The following is a 16,246-nucleotide window of genomic DNA, read 5'->3' on the forward strand; positions in this document are numbered from 1 at the left end:
ACAGCATGCAGTAGTTCAGGGGTTCCCAGCCAGTGGTATACATACTACTAGTAGGACTTTGAAAAGTCCCTGGTGGTACAGCATGTGTGCCATGATTTGAATGCTGAACTGAGACTGAGGAGTTGCAGGAAGCTGGGCTTTCCCAGATGGCTTCTGGCTCCTCCCACCCCTGAGCTACCAGACTGAGGAAAAGGGCGGCAGGAGCAACAGAAAAGGCACACAGTGCAAGCACCTCCTTCATGCGATTCCTCATTCTGCTCCTGGACAACTCCCTCCAGTTTGCTCCTCACATGAGGCTCTCTTATCCCACTATCCTCTATGTGTCCTCCTCTGCCAAATTCCTCCTTGTCTTCTTCCTTCCACTTTTCTTGAAAAGCGGTATGTAAATAATAATAAAATTAGTAGTCTCTGATTGTGGGTGGATGGAGAGTAAATTTGGTTGGGGAAGCCGGAGCCCCTTGGTTGAGGGAGCCTTTAACTCCCTTGTTATGAGCAGATAATTATGGATTCTATTATTTGGGTGGAAGTTGGGGAGTAGTTGGGTGGATGTTGTGGGGAGGGAGACAGTAGCTACGTTTGCACTTTCAAGAGAGCTTAGACTAGATGTAAACCGTGACTGGAATAGCTGATCTCACTAACTGTGTGCACACACAATTTAAATTTGTGTGTACACCCACAAAATCTCCAAGGGGGGTACCTGAGCTGAAGGTCTGCAGCAGAAGTGGTACGCTTGTTTTAAAAAGGCTGAGAACCCCTGCAGTAAGTAAATATAAAGTGTGCCATCGAGTCGATGTCGACTCCTGACCACAGAGCCCTGCAGTTGTCTTTGGTAGAATTCAGGAAGGGTTTGCCATTGCCATCTCCTGTGCAGGATGAGATGATGCCTTTCAGCATCTTCCTATATCACTGCTGCCCAATACAGGTGTTTCCCATAGTCTGGGAAACGTACCAGTGAGGATTCCAACTGGCAACCTCTGGCTTGCTAGTCAAGTCATTTCCCCGCTGCACCAGTAGTGGATGCAAAATTCAGCTTCCTAGGAATCTCACTGTGAAGATATGCTTGAAAATAGTTGTGGGCAATGCCTTTTGACATCTCAGAAGGCAGAGGGGTCACCAAATAAGACTCAGAATGGTTGAGGGACACTCAGACTTCAGTGTCCTTGCTCTGCCTAAGACAAGCAAAAACTAGAATTATACAAATTGGCTCAAACAAGAATAATGTATATAGGTCATAAAACCCAGCTTTTCTTGATACTGTTGCTGATGTCCCAAGGCAGACAAAATGACAAGACTGATTAAGACATAAACCTGGATTTTAGAGATTCAGAGCAGCAAGTATTATAAAATGCAAAGTGGAAATATAAACTTGCTCTGGACCCGTGCCAGGGAAACTTGGCTAATTGAACCTACCAACACACATTCATTGCATGTCCCTTTGTGATTACAAACTCACATTTCTGCTGCACTCCACAGTATTTGCTGCTCCAAATAGTCTGTATATGTGCCCGCACACCCACCCACACCCACACCCCATGTACCTCTGTTATGTAGAGTATGAATAAACCTTTTGATTAAGCTTTGAGCTATGCAGTCCATAATCTAATGCCAGAATAAATTACACTGTATGTGCAAAACATCAGAAGTGCTTATTGCTAGATGCAGCATATTCTGAATGGGGCACTCTTTTTAAAGAATCCAGATTGTAGTTTGCCCCCTGGTTCTCAGGTTCCTGGCTGTGGCCAGGAGTGCTTTTGCCCAGATTAGGTTGGTGTGCTAGCTGTGTCCATTTCTGGAGCAGACAGGCCTGGCCAAGGTTACACATCCCTCGGTTACATCCAGTTACTGTATGCGGAGCTGCCTTTGAAAAGTGTCTAAAAGCATCAGCTGGTTCACAATGATGAGACTAAGGTTTTGGCCAGAGCCAGCAAATCCTCTCTTCATTGGCTTCTAGTCCATTTCAAAGCACAAGCCAAAGTGCTGGTAATTACCTTTCATGTCCTAAATGGCTTAGGACCAGGAAAACTGAAGGGCCGTTCCTTCCATATGAACCTTCTTATCCACATAGATCAGCAGAGGGGCCCTACTGTGGGCCTTGCCACCATCAGAGGTTCAGTAGGTGGGAACATGTCAAAGGGACCTAGGCTATGCAACGCCATCTGGCTCCCTCCCTAATGCCTTTTTAAGACCACCTAGTTCCAGTAGGCCTTTGGCCTGCTGGATGTTTGATCTGTTGTTCGTCTGCCTCCTCAGTTAGGTTTTCTGTGTTACGGGCTTAAAAAATAAAATAAAACCCATGCTTGTTTTAATAATTTTTAAACTTTTGGTGCAAGCCAGCTTGGAACCTTCAACCTGAAACAGAGAGGCAATGTATAAAGATTTCAATAATATTTAGAATCATTTCGGAGAATAAATCCATAGTTTCAGCTACTTATTCTATACAATAGCTGTGGGTCAAGCAAATATTCTACAGTGCTGCTAGCACAGAACTGCCTGGTTGCCTATTATCACGACTACACTAAAGAGCCTAGGCTAGTGGGTTTGAAGAGGCCCGCTGGGGGTGGGGTGGGGAAGGAAGCCTTGAAGTCTTTATGAAGTTAGTAAACCACCAAGTGTGCAATCCAGGTTTCCAGAGCACCTGGTTTATAATTAAATGTTTACACAGGGCTCCAAGCTAAAAACCTACAAGAACTGTAATACAGACACTGCACAGTCCCTTCCTGAAAGCAAGAAAGCATACAGGAACAGCATTCTGCTACACATTAGAAGCCTCTCTTTAAAACGAATGAATGCAGTTTCATTTCTGCATTGTTCAAGCCCTAATACTCCCCTCAGCCTATGCTCCATTGTTACAACATCAAAGACCAACTGCTGGCTCAGATACAGTCAATATGAAAAGAGATGGCCCCCTAAATTTACTGCTTGACTGCATTCTCTTTAAACGGATAGCACCGTGGTCCTCTTTCAAAGAAGTATCACAGACATAGATCTTCTTTACAGGACATCATGTACAATAAAGTGGAGCTATAACTTTCTCTCTCTCTTTTTCCCTTCTATAAACTAACAACATGAAGCACCTTGAAAGAATCCCCATGAGGTGAACATTCCTTACAAAAACATCACTGTGGTTACCAGTTTTTAACTACTTGGTATATTCTATCCATAGTGGAAAGCTCTTTTGGCAATATATTATTTAATTGACTGATTGGATTATATTTTAGCTAGGTTGTGCACTTATACCATTTTATAGTCTGGATATTGAAATACACACATTCTACAATGACTGAATGTCCCAGACGCTAAAAACATAGTAAAATGGTAATATACAATACATAGCTGGGTTTCCCCTCCTATATACTTTTAATAATATACTTATTATATACTTATATACTTTTAATAGTATATACTTTTAATAGTATATACTAGTATATACTAGATCTTCTGTCTACCCCTTGCAAATTAAATAAACAAAAATCCCACCCACCCCACCCCACATTAATATGTGCTGGGTTTAATCATAACCAGGGTGGATTTGATTTAAATCAAACTGATTTAAATCACGATTTAAATCATGATTTAAATCACTAGCAGGGTGGATAAAAATCAAAAAAATCCGATTTAAATCAAAAAAATCGGGTTTTTTTAATTTAAATCGGATTTTTTTGATTTTTATCCACCCTGCTAGTGATTTAAATCGTGATTTAAATCAGTTTGATTTAAATCAAATCCACCCTGATCATAACTCATTTTTAGATTTAATTTTTGGACAATGTGCCATTGCATAATTCTTTGAACCATGAAATTAAAAAAAAACCTTGCTGTGAAAAAATCCACAATCCTATTCAACTATTGTGGAGTGCCCCATATGTCCCTACCCATACTTTAAGATCATCTTCAGAGGCCCTACTCTGGGTGCCCCTGCCAAATGAGGTGAGGTGGGTGGCTACCAGGGGGAGGGCCTTTTCGGTGGTTTCAACCTAATTATGGAATAGCCTCCCAGTGATGTCTGCCTTGCTTCATCAGTTTGCTCTTTTAGATGCCAGGTAAAGACCTTTTTGTTCACCCAGGCCTTTCAAATTTGGGTTTTTCAGATTTGATTCTGATTATTTACGAATTTTAAACTGAGTTTTTAAGCTGCCTTGTATTGTATTTTGTATTTTCTTTTCACCTTTTTTGGTCTGTTATGATTTAATGTGTTATTTTTTTTATTGTATGTTTTAATCCTCTGCTGTAACCTGCCCAGAGAACAATTTGTTATGGGGTAGCTAACAAATAAAGATGATGATGATGATTTTGTTCCCAGTACAAGCAGCGGACTTTTTGAAGACTACCTGGTCCAAATAAAGTTTAAGTTGTCACACAAAGCCACTAGCATCGATATCTTTATTCACTATGAGAAATTCAATCCACCCTTGTTACAGAGCTATTTAACACGTACAGATGCTACAACTATGTTGTAGTTGTACAGTTGTACAACTATATGTAGTTGTACAACTATGTTGTAGTTGGAGAGCCAGTGTGGTGTAGTGGTTAGAGTGCTGGGCTAGGACTGGGGAGACCCGAGTTCAAATCCCCAATTCAGCCATGACACTAGCTGGGTGACTCTGGGCCAGTCACTTCTCTCTCAGCCTAACCTACTTCACAGGGTTGTTGTGAAAGAGAAACTCAAGTATGTAGTACACTGCTCTGGGCTCCTTGGAGGAAGAGCGGGATGTAAATGTAACAAAACAAAACAAAACAATGGGGCCATCCTATGTTTCAAGGGCCAGGAAGGAGGCACACATAGAAATATGAAAGCCAAGAAAAATACGAAAGGAATATTCACTGTCCCTCCAACACCACCACCTTTAAGAGTGATGGCAGACAAAACAATTCTAAGGGTGAAGACAGACAGAGATACATTCTAAAGTGTGGCAGAAGTTGCTCGAACATATATTTGCTACCTTTGTTTTCACTGTATTTCTTTTCAAATACAGTGAACAGGTGTTCCTTCAAACCATTTTCACCACACTTTAAAATGCCTGTCTTCACTTTTCGACAAGTTAAGGAGCATAAAAGATTATGCAGCCTCCCTGCTTCCGGTCCAAGGCATGCACATAAAATGTAGAAGTTAGGGTGGAGGAAGACATTAACCCTTAGTTTCCTTAAGTAAAGCCTGCCTCGTGGTTGGTTCATGCATTGATCAATATCAGCCCCAAGCTGATTTCTAGGAACAGCATATCCTAAATTGAGGGTGTTTTGTTTTTAAAAAAATTAAAAGCCTTTTGGGAATATTGTCCTACCACTCTGGAGAAACAAAGAGAGTAGTGCAAGCTGCAAGATACACACTTATCTCTTGGTTATTCAACTTAATTTGTTTTATAGGATAAATATGATGCTTTGCATATTTACCCTGCTCTGTCTAGATTGCATCTGACTACTTCAATCACCAGGTCTTTCCAAGTCTAGGTCTAACATAATGGAATGGACCACATTAGCTTTCTGTCATTCATCCCAAACAGTTCATGTAGCTGTCATCTTGTTCCCTGCAGAAATAGAGTAGGACAAGGAGGAACTACTTGACTCCATCGTTCTAAAGATCCTAGACTTTGGGGCCTGGGGAACTTCAATATCCACTGTGGGGCTGGCTTGTCTGGTGCGGCTCAGGAGTTCATAGCAGCCATGACAACTATGGGCCTATCCCATTTAGTTTCTGAACCAAGTCATGTTGCCGGCCACACACTCGATTTAGTCTTTTGTTCAGATCAGGGGGGTGTTCTGTGGGTGGGGGATCTGGTGGTTTCCCCATTGTCACGGACAGACCACGACCTGGTTAAAGTTGGTTTCACAGCCACAATCCACTCCTGCAGGATGGTCAATCCAAAAAGGCTGCTGGACCCAGTAGGATTTCAAAAAGCCTTGGAGCTAAATCTAACCTCTTGAACTTTCCATTCAAGAAACGCTTGCAGAAACTAGCAACAGCTGGTAGCTCCCAATAATATTTTAGTGTCCCAGTGTCAGCTGCTCAACTTTAGAACAAGAAGCATATGGTCTCCACTTAATGATGCTCTTCACTTTCTATGGCCGTGTTCTTAAAATACACATACCCCAACAGTCAGATGGGTCAATTCCACTCCCCAATTTGCCACCCTGGGGACATCCACCTGATCTTGCTTTTTTTTGCACATCTCCCTCATTTCCTTATAGTACACTCATGCATAACCACCCATGTGAGTACCATCAGGTATGGTGGGCTTGATTGGTTCACCTTCTGCATGTATGGCATCACAATGAAAAGTGGCAGGAGAATACAGGAACGATGCCAATAGACAGGAAGCAGCAAGTGATCTCTTAGCCTGATGTAGCACATGGGCTGCCTATGGAAAGCACTACTCTTTCTTGGGGCGGGGATTTTGGGGGTCATACCAGTGGCACCTCCTCCATTTTCTATTGTCTAGGATTTGGGGGTGGTGGTTAAATATACGCTAGTTTATCCTACTCTTCCCCCATCACTGTCTACCAAAAAAGAAGAAAACATACAGAATTAGGGAAAAAGTATATTCAATAATTAGGACTTCACTCCTACATACACTTTGAAGTAAGTGCCACTGAACACTGCACAACTTACTTCCAATTAAACCCAGCTCTGAAATAATGGAAGACTACTGCCCTTTGCAAATAGTGGAAGAGTGAACACTCTGAAACAGGGAGCTGCTTCTATTGCACTTGCAGAAGTGAAATATATGCATACTTTCCTCACCAAGAGCCAAATGCTTCAGAGAGGCTACAACTTATATAATTAACTGGACTCAGCATCATGAATATAGAGCAGAATCTTGGCTATGCCACAGTGGCAATTTATAGTAAAAACTGAAGTATATCACCCTCTTTCTCAAAATACTTCTGGCCAGCTCACTGCTGCTGATCCCGAAGATACCAAGGCTGTACTAGCATGGTACCTACTTAACCCAATTTTATTATTATTATTATTATTATTATTATTATTATTAATTCACTTTCTATACCTCCCTTCCAAAAATGGCTCAGGCAGTTTACAGAGAAATAATAAATCAATAAGATGGAGCCCTGTCCCCAAAGGGCTCACATTCTAAAAGGAACATAAGATAGACACCAGCAACAGTCACTGGAGGTACTGTGCTGGGGGTGGATAGGGCCAGTTACTCTCCCCCTGCTCAATAAAGAGAATCACCACGTTAAAAGGTGCCTCTTTGCCCAGTTAGAAGGGGTAATGTAGTTTAAGCCTTTGTGAGATGGCAGCTGAGTCTACACAGAGAAAGAAGGAAAAGGTCCCTATGAGTGGTTTAAAAACCAAACCAAACAGCGTACTTCTACCCTATCCTACAAAATGCCAAATCCCACAAAACAATTTTTAGGGAGGGACCATAACAAAGTGGCAGAGCACAAAACAATTTAAAACGTTTCCAGGAGATTGTCTGTATGTAGTTATACATAAATGAAAAATAAAATAATGCATCTGTGTTGTTCACCACTGCCAATAGGGCACCAGAAATTTCCAAGAAGTGCTATTAGTCATCTGCCCTCTTTAAGATGTTTAGACCTGAAATTGAAGCAAGGTTGTCATTTTCTGATTTCCTTGCCCAAGATTTACTAAAAGAAATGTATCATTGGGCATGTTTGTGCAGGATAAATATTTTTGAACTTAATCATGACATTCCTGTATTGTCTGGCAGATCATTGTGCCCTCATTCCAAAAAGCAGTCCACTCTGGCCTGCATAAGGACAGGGCTGCGACACAAGCGAGATCAAGGGTTCCAAGACTTTCTACTTTCAGGGAATCATTTCCAGTCTGCTAAGAAACTCCTGTGCACTGCAGAAGATAGATAGATAGATAGATAGATAGATAGATAGATAGATAGATAGATAAATAAATAAATAAATAAATGGTTTTAATTTGTACTGTTTTATTGTAAACTGCCCAGAGACATATGTTTTGGGCAGTATATAAACAAGTTAATAAATAAATAAATAAATAAATAAATAAATAAATAAATAAATAAATGCTAAACATATTATAAGCTCATTAGGGGTGCATCACCCCCCCATAAGTAGTGGGGTGTGGGTGTGTGTAGGGAGAAGGGGGTTATCCTTGTGTAAGCAAAGAGGGATTGGAATGATCTCTAACACAGCTCTCTGCAGTGGAGAGTGAGACATCAAGAGGAGAGAGAGAAAAGATTTAACTACATTTTTAGTTAAATCCTAGCCAGGAACAAGACCAAAAAAAAAATTAATAATAATAATTCCCTTTTCAGACTTCAGGTTTCACTCTGTCTTTATGTCTGCATTCATATTGATTTCAGCAGAATCCTACTAACATGAAAGAGATGGGTAATTCAGGCCCCATGTCTTCAAACGGCATCTCAGTGCTTCTGCATTTAATAAAATACATTAAAAGAGAGAGAGATAGGCTCCATACAGTCTGACTCCTTCTGGGATTAAAATGTAGACTTGGGGAGTTTTTTTGGTGGTTGTTTGAAAGATTCCAAGAGGAGCACTCACCTGCTGTTTGTGGCAGGATGCATCATCTGAGAATGGGCAAGGGCTTCTTTCTTTCTCTTGAAATTCCAGACACAGAGAGTTCCAAATCTAGTAACTATTTATGCCAGCCAGGGTAAACGGGAGTTACCAGATGTCCATCTTTTAAAAGGCAGTAATTCCTTAATGACTGATCATGGGGTGAGACTGATGGGCAAGTCTCCAGGCTGGCAGCTGTGGATGCTGGAGGCAACAGAGCCAAAGTGATTATGAAGGTTTCAGATGGCGCTTCAACTAGATTAAAATTCTGCTGGTATTCACTGCCCCAGTTTATCCAAGGTTAAAAGTACCCATCACACAAGGTTGCATTTACAGAGTTTCCTTTAAAAACAACAACAGATGTACACATCTTATACAAAAGCACATATTATTGACGTTTCAATATGTTAATTGTAGTACTAAATCAATCACGCTGGATAAGAACTAACCAGTGCCACAGTGAATCCAGAGGTGACCCAAGACATTGCAGTGCCTGAGGCAAGGTACCCAATGCTGCCTTGGCCCACGTCCCTGGTGGGGGCCAGCCCCCTTCCCAAACTGACCTTTGAAAGCATTGAAGGTGGTGCTGCGGATGGGAGGAGAGAAGGTTAGCAGCAGCCTCCTCTTCTCTCTTTATGCTTCTTGCAAGCTTTGGAAGAAATGTGAGGAGAAGCGCTCCTTGCAAAGCTTGCAAGGGCCAGATTGGTCCCAAAGAGCTGCTCCAAAGGCAGTAAGAGGGGGCAACTCAGCACCTTCCTGGCACCCCAATAATCTCCTGTCTGAAGTGACTGCCTCACCTTGTCTCATGAAAGGGCCACCCTGAGTGAATAGAGCGAGGAGGTTATTCACACAATCAAAAACTGTGTTCTATCTGGGTTTGGGAGCTGTGTGTGCTCCCAATTTTTGGCTGTGTGAAAGCAAGGTAAGAGGGTAGCTTTTCCTCCCATGTTGCTTCAACACAATCACTTCTGCCCAGGTTTTCCTCCTACCTTGCTTCCACACAACCAAAAACTGGGAGCGCACACAGCTCCCAAACCCAGGTAGAACACAGTTTTTGATTGTGTAAATGACCTCCAATTCTACCTGCAAAAAGCTTCCATTATGCCAAGCAGGAACACCAGGGTGGACATGATCTGCCTTTACAAGCATTAAGCAAATTAAAAGCTAAGCAAGCCTCTCCTCTAGAACAAAGCTTTCCAACCTTCTCTACCTACCCACACCCCACTACACTACTTTGGTATGTACCACTGATGCCAGAGATGGCTGTGGTGTGTGGAGTGTGCTGCTCACCGCATGCAGTTTTTCCTGCGGCAAGAAAGATGCTTCTCCAGTTGCTGCTGCCTCCTGGTTTTTCCTTCACAACTACTCCCTTCTTCCTTTCGTGCCCAACCCATGCCTTTTTTGAGGGCTCCAAGCTGCCATACAGTGGCACCTTGCTGCCAGCACATGGACATCCCAGCCATCTCCGGTGGAGTCAAGGGCAGGCAGAACAGTGCCATGTGGTCCAGGAGCACTGACAAGTCGAACATTAGTTGAACATTATTCATTTGGGAGGTAGGCGGACTTGGGTAAGGAGGAGGGGTATCACCGCCCTCTCCGCTGCATTGGTGGCGAAGAGGACAGCAATACCCCTCCTAATCCAAGCCCACCTACCTCCCGAATGATAGCTATCACCCAATTTTGGGCTTTTCTGCGCACACGTGGTGGCTGTTTTAAAGTTGAAAAATAGATTTGTTTTAAAGTTTAATTTTTAAAGTTTTAATTCCACACCCCAACAAGACCAAAATTTGCCGCTAGGGGAATTTTGCCGCCATAGGCAGTTGCCTCTACTGCCTCTCCTTTAATCCGCCAGTACCCATGGGTTCTTCTCCCCTTGCCTCTCTGCTAAAGCCTGAATGCAGGAGCCATCCAATCCAATAAAGACTCATAAGTACCTAGCATACATCATACTCACTATACTTAGGAGAATGCAAATGGAACATCTTAAGAAGCATTGCCTCTTCTAAGATTATGGCTGCTATGGCACATGTGTGTGTTACTTAAAAACAAGGTCCTCAACTATTAATTTTATCATATGCAAAATTAATTCATATGATATCAAGCAACTTTAACTCAGACAACTACGCAATTAACCTTTCTTTACTAGGTAACAGCCATAATTTATATAGGACCTATACCAAACAACAAATTCCAGTGCAAGGGACCGATATTGGTCAGATCATCTCTCACAAGTTCTAAAGCACCTTCACTGGCTTCCTGTCTGTTTTGGGGGACAATTCAAAGTGCTTTAAACCCCTATACACATCTTGTAACCCAGGAACCTAGAACCAGTGGCCTTGTTCAGTAATTAAAATCAGGGTAGGATGCTGGCCTACAAAATTCCCTCCAGCCAAGGTTGCTCAAAGCTGGGTGACCCAGCTTCCCTACCTTGCTCTTAACCAAGGTAAAAGGAGGGAAAATCTCTCCTTTGCTCTTGTATAAGTAGTAGCTGGGGATTATGGGGGCTGTAGTTCAGCAACATCTGGATTAACCCTGGTTGGGAACCACTGATCTATAGAGCAGCCCTCTTACTTTCTGGGGTGTGCTCTGCTTGTGCCCGCCTGAAGCTGCTGCTGCCACCTCTGTTCCAGGTCACTCCATCTACTGCTGCAAGCTACTGCTGCAACTGGCTCCCTCACACATTAGTCCATCACTGCCACATACATCTCCTCTGATCTCAATTGGCCAATTGCATTGAGCCACTGCTGCTTGTCAGCAGGACAAGCCAAGAGCTCTTCATGGCCCCTGAAGTTGCTGCAGAAAATGTCTACCCAAGGGTCAGCAAGAAAGTCCCCACAGACCAGATCTGGGCCCCGGGCCTTGGCCCTTGTATTGCGTAGGTTTGCTGTAGTTGCTAAACAGGGCACAAAACAGAACCTTGTGGGATGCCATAAGCCAATGGCCAAGGCATCAAGCAGGAGTCTGGAGAGCTGGTCTTGTAGTAGCAAGCATGACTTGTCCCCTTAGCTAAGCAGGGTCTGCCCTGACTGCATATGAAAGGGAGACTAGAAGACTAGAGCACTGTAAGATATTCATTCCCCTATGGGGATGGAGCTGCTCTGGGAAGAGCATTTAGGTTTCAAGTTCCTTCCCTGGCATCTCCAAGATAGGGCTGATAGAGATTCCTTGGAGAAGCTGCTGCCAGTTCATGTAGACAATTCTGAACTAGATGGACCAATGGTATAATATGGCAGCTTCCTATGTGTCCCTTAGCATCGTCTTCTGGAAAAACACACAACTAAAGCCTCATCCAACAGCAACAAGCTAATTATAAAGCAATTTAACACCCAGGAGCAGAGCAACTGTTAAACAGTGCCCCCAATCTCACTAGGCGGCTCAGAAGGACACAATGGTACTGAAAGCCACTAAATCTAGGAGGTCCAGCAAAATCAACAGGGACTCACTTCTTCTGCTCAGTTCTCTGCTCAAGTCATCAGCTAGAGAGAGCAAGGTTCTTTCCATTCTAAAATCAGGTCAGAAGCCAGACTGAAATGGAGGTTGTGCTCCATGTGTCAGCACCATCCAAGATCAGTTGGGCAGTTTGTACTGACACTGACAGAGAGCCCAACAAATTACACACGTCAGGCGAGTCTGTGGGGATGTGCGAGGAGCCCTCACACAACTCCCGCAACGGCACTTGTGCTGTTGCGCAAGAGGGCTAATACTTCTGAGTGCTGCTTGTACTCTATAACAGCACACTTAACTGACCCTAAGCAACATGTTTCCGCTCTTACAGATCATTCCAGAATACAAGCAGCGCTCGCAAGTATCTGTCCTCTTGAGCAACAGCAACACCTCTTTGTGCTTTGTTTTATACATGCTGTTCTGCTACTGCAGCTTAATATATGTGTTTTAAATATCTGCAGCCCTTTTTTGAGGACTGCCTGCCCCTGCCCCCACTCGCAGCCCCAATCTGTCTACTTTGGACTGAAGGAATTTGTAACTGAACTTGATTTCGGTTCAACTGTTCCTTCTTTCTGTGTCAGAATTAAAAAGAAAAGGTTTGCTATTGTTGGAAGTGAAGGACTATACGCTGTCTCTTGTCTCAGTGACATAGGAGGACAGACTAGTGAGTCAGAGGGCTAGAGGGTCAAGACATTGGTCATCCCTTCTCTACTGCTCTGACACTATCCCTTTGATATGTAGATTGCTAATCTTAGGGACTTCCTTCCTTCCAGCCACTTCCTTCCTCTTCTCCTCTCTTCCCTTCCCTCTACCTTGCAACATGCAAGCTCTTTTCTCCCTGCACCATGTGTGCAGAGATGCAGAATCCTTCTGCATCCAGCTAGCTAGCTAGATTAGAGATCCTATCTCTTCACTTTACTATCTAGAATGGAGTTCTATAATAAATGCTCTTTATATTGATTTGAAACTATGAACTGGCTCCAAGTTATTTTACTCTCAGCATACACGCATGCCTAACCAAATTCTGCTGTGCTGTGCCCCTGTGCACTCTGCTATAATGAAAAAGGGTTTCTCTTACCAGAGAGAATTTCCAACAGCTATGAATTCAGAACACCATTGTCAAAATCACATGGCGTGTTAAGAATTCTACTTGGTTTTAGGCAAAAAAAGTCAAATGCTATTGTCTGCTCTTGGTATCCTCTCATGTTCCACTGCCATGTAACAAGCAACCTCTCATGTGATCTTGTCTCACATGTGATCACTTGTCACACAAGTGATCTTGTCCCAAGCTGCAGCTGTTCCTGCCTTTTTGATCTAGCAATGCCCTCCAACTCACACAGGAGAGCAAGCATTTCCTCAAACTGGGATTAGAATAAGAAGATTTCCTTGGAGCTATATCCTAATAGCAGCTCACAGTCCCAGACATTAAGGTATTTTTCAATTTCCCTCCACTTCTGCAGTTTGATGCTAGGGCTGGTGTTTTACCTGCTGGCATCTTTCTAGTCCAACAGGCAATTTCCTATTAAAGGCAGGTCTGAAACTTGCCCAGGATGCCTTCAAACACTTTCAGCCTATAGTTGGCAGGCCCTATGCTAAGACTGAAATCCTGTACACTTACTTGTGAGTAAAGATACTAGAACTGGGCTGTGAATACTGAAGAATCCCCAGTGTTGTAAACTGACAGTAATATTGCCTCCCATCCACTGGTGAACTTGGCTCTCCCCAAAATTTGGCAGCCAATAACTCATAATTAATGCAGACCAATAAAAATGCATTATCTATGGAAAGAGAGAATCACTTTGAAGTCACCAGGCAGGGAATGTTTTGACCCCAGAAGGCAGGTTGATTCCCTTTTCCCAATTCAGGTAGCCAGTGCACCATAAATGACTAAACTTCAGTACATAATATTAAAAGTTAGGGTCAAACAGCTGAAGTGTTAAGAACACAGGAAGCTGCCTTATACCAAGTCAGACCATGAGTCCATGGGAACCAGCGTGGTGTAGTGGTTAGAATGCTGGACTAGGACCGGGGAGACCCGAGTTCAAATCCCCATTCAGCCATGAGACTAGCTAGGTGACTCTGGGCCAGCCACTTCTCTCTCAGCCTAACCTACTTCACAGGGTTGTTGTGAAAGAGAAACTCAAGTATGTAATACACTGCTCTGGGCTCGTTGGAGGAAGAGCGGGATATAAATGTAATCATCATCATCATCATCATCATCATCTAGCTCAGTATTGTCTATGCTGACTAGCAGCAGCTCTCCAAGATTTCAGGCAGGAGTCTCTCCTAGCCCTATCCAGAGATGCCAGGGAGGGAACCTGGGACCTTCTGCATGCAAGCAGATGCTCTACCACGGAGCTACAGCAGACAATACTCACACGTAGTCACCCATCCAAATGTAAATCAGGGCAGACTCTGCTTAGCAAAGGGGACATTCATGCTCATACAAGACCAGCTCTCCTCCCTAACGCAGGGATTGTTATGAAATCCAGGATAGTGGTTTTTTCCAGGTTTTCTACCTTCAAGGAACTCTTTGCACCTCAGTTTGCTGAAGAATACTTGCATATTGCACAGAATTCTGGGCCCATTAAAGGATTCACTAGCCAATCCCACAGGGCCCTGGCCAAGCCAGTCAGGCTTCACCATTGCCCTGTGTGAACTGGATGTGAATTCTAAAACATACCCAGGTCCCCCTGGGGCACTACATTGCTTGGGAAAATCAGAAGCGATGGGCAAGCAGTCTTTAAGAGAAGTTGCTCTGCCGTTACTGCTCTCTCACTTAGGATTCCCCAGTAACTCCTGAGGAGCCCTAGCGTCCCCGAAAACATTTTAAAAACCACTTGAATGGGATATACACTCATGTCTGACCAGGTAACTTGAATATCAATCAATCTTTATTACGGTCCCAGACCAGCACAAGAATAAAAAGCATATAAGGGCATGGAAAAACCATCAAATACTAAAAATACATCACAATAGCCAGTTACTGCCCTACAATAAAATTGAGTTATATATTTAAACTATAAAATATACCAAAAGGTAAAGGCGGGATAGGTAAAAAATAAGGGAAAGCAGTTAATAAGACTAATAAAACAAATAAAACAACCAACTAATATAAACAATTTGATACAATCTATATAAAAATTGGTCTATAGGGGAATACAACTCTAACGGAATGTCCAATAAAATGAAGGTAAAACATAGTTAAATATATAAGTACATATATAACTATAAGTTAAAAGCAACTAAGATAGTAAAAATATTTAAAAGACATGTTAGAATAAAATGGTCAGTAGTTAAAATCACGGGTTATGGACTGGCAGTCAGGGTCTGATGGATCTTGCAAGCCACAGCGCAGAACCTAGCAACATTATACGTGAAGGTTTGCTTTTCATCTGAGAGCAGCATCTTACTGTAGACTTGACTGGAGCGGCCACGGTAGTTGCGAAGTAGAGGAAGTATGAACATCTCCCAGCTATCTTTATAAAATGGACAGTTCAAGCGTACGTGTTCAGTGGTTTACACCTCCCCAGAAGCACAGGGGCAAAGCCTTTCCGTAAATGGGATCTTCCTGTATTTACCTTCCAAAACAGTGGATGGAAGGGCATGACACCAAGGGTGAATGCCCTTCTGTGGCTCGGTATTTCCAACTGGGTCAGATATGTAGCGGTCAGATATGTAGATATGTAGCGGGGGATACCGTGAACCTAGAGCTGTCCGAGGCTTGATAGCCAGGAACCATACTTAGATCCACCTGACGTTCCATATCCAGGGCCCTCTGTTTGATGGTCATTTTTGTTTTGTCACTGCCCATAGCAAGAAGGTGAGAGGCCCAATAGTGCCACTTTATTATCGACTGTCTGCTTCCATGATGATTGGAAATTGTCCTGCAGTGTTAATGAGGCCAGGCCCTGTGGGCAAAGAGCTAGTTTGAGCCAGTGATTGAGAGCAGTCATCTAAACTTTAGCCTCAATTTTTATCATGCTAGTTTCCAGACGCAAAGTGGCATTGGAGATACAGCTAGGCACCTGTAAGGCCGCTCTTAGGAGTTTAGATTGGACACGCTCCAATATACTAAAGTGAGAGGGGAGACCTTGGTGGGCACCACAGAGTAACTGTGCCAGAGGCTTGGCTTCATACAGTCTGAGTGCTGCCGGTACATAATGACCACCTCTAGTTCGGATGAACCTCAAGATGGCAGTGGTGCTCCTCTGTGCCGCTAAGGCAACGTGTTCACAGTGAGCCTTTTGTGTGCCAGAGGCCTGGAGGACCA

The 16,246-nt window shown here is 43.2% G+C and overlaps 1 protein-coding gene across 2 annotated transcripts in view; it reads right to left on the reverse strand.

Annotated features, from left to right (window-relative positions):
- Window positions 1-16,246, reverse strand: part of ISM1 (isthmin 1) — a 45,144-nt gene that overhangs the window by 17,343 nt on the left and 11,555 nt on the right. The gene's annotated exons all lie outside the window — the stretch shown is intronic.

Source organism: Hemicordylus capensis, chromosome 1, assembly GCF_027244095.1.
Source record: "Hemicordylus capensis ecotype Gifberg chromosome 1, rHemCap1.1.pri, whole genome shotgun sequence".
NCBI classification, from domain to species: Eukaryota; Metazoa; Chordata; class Lepidosauria; order Squamata; family Cordylidae; genus Hemicordylus; species Hemicordylus capensis.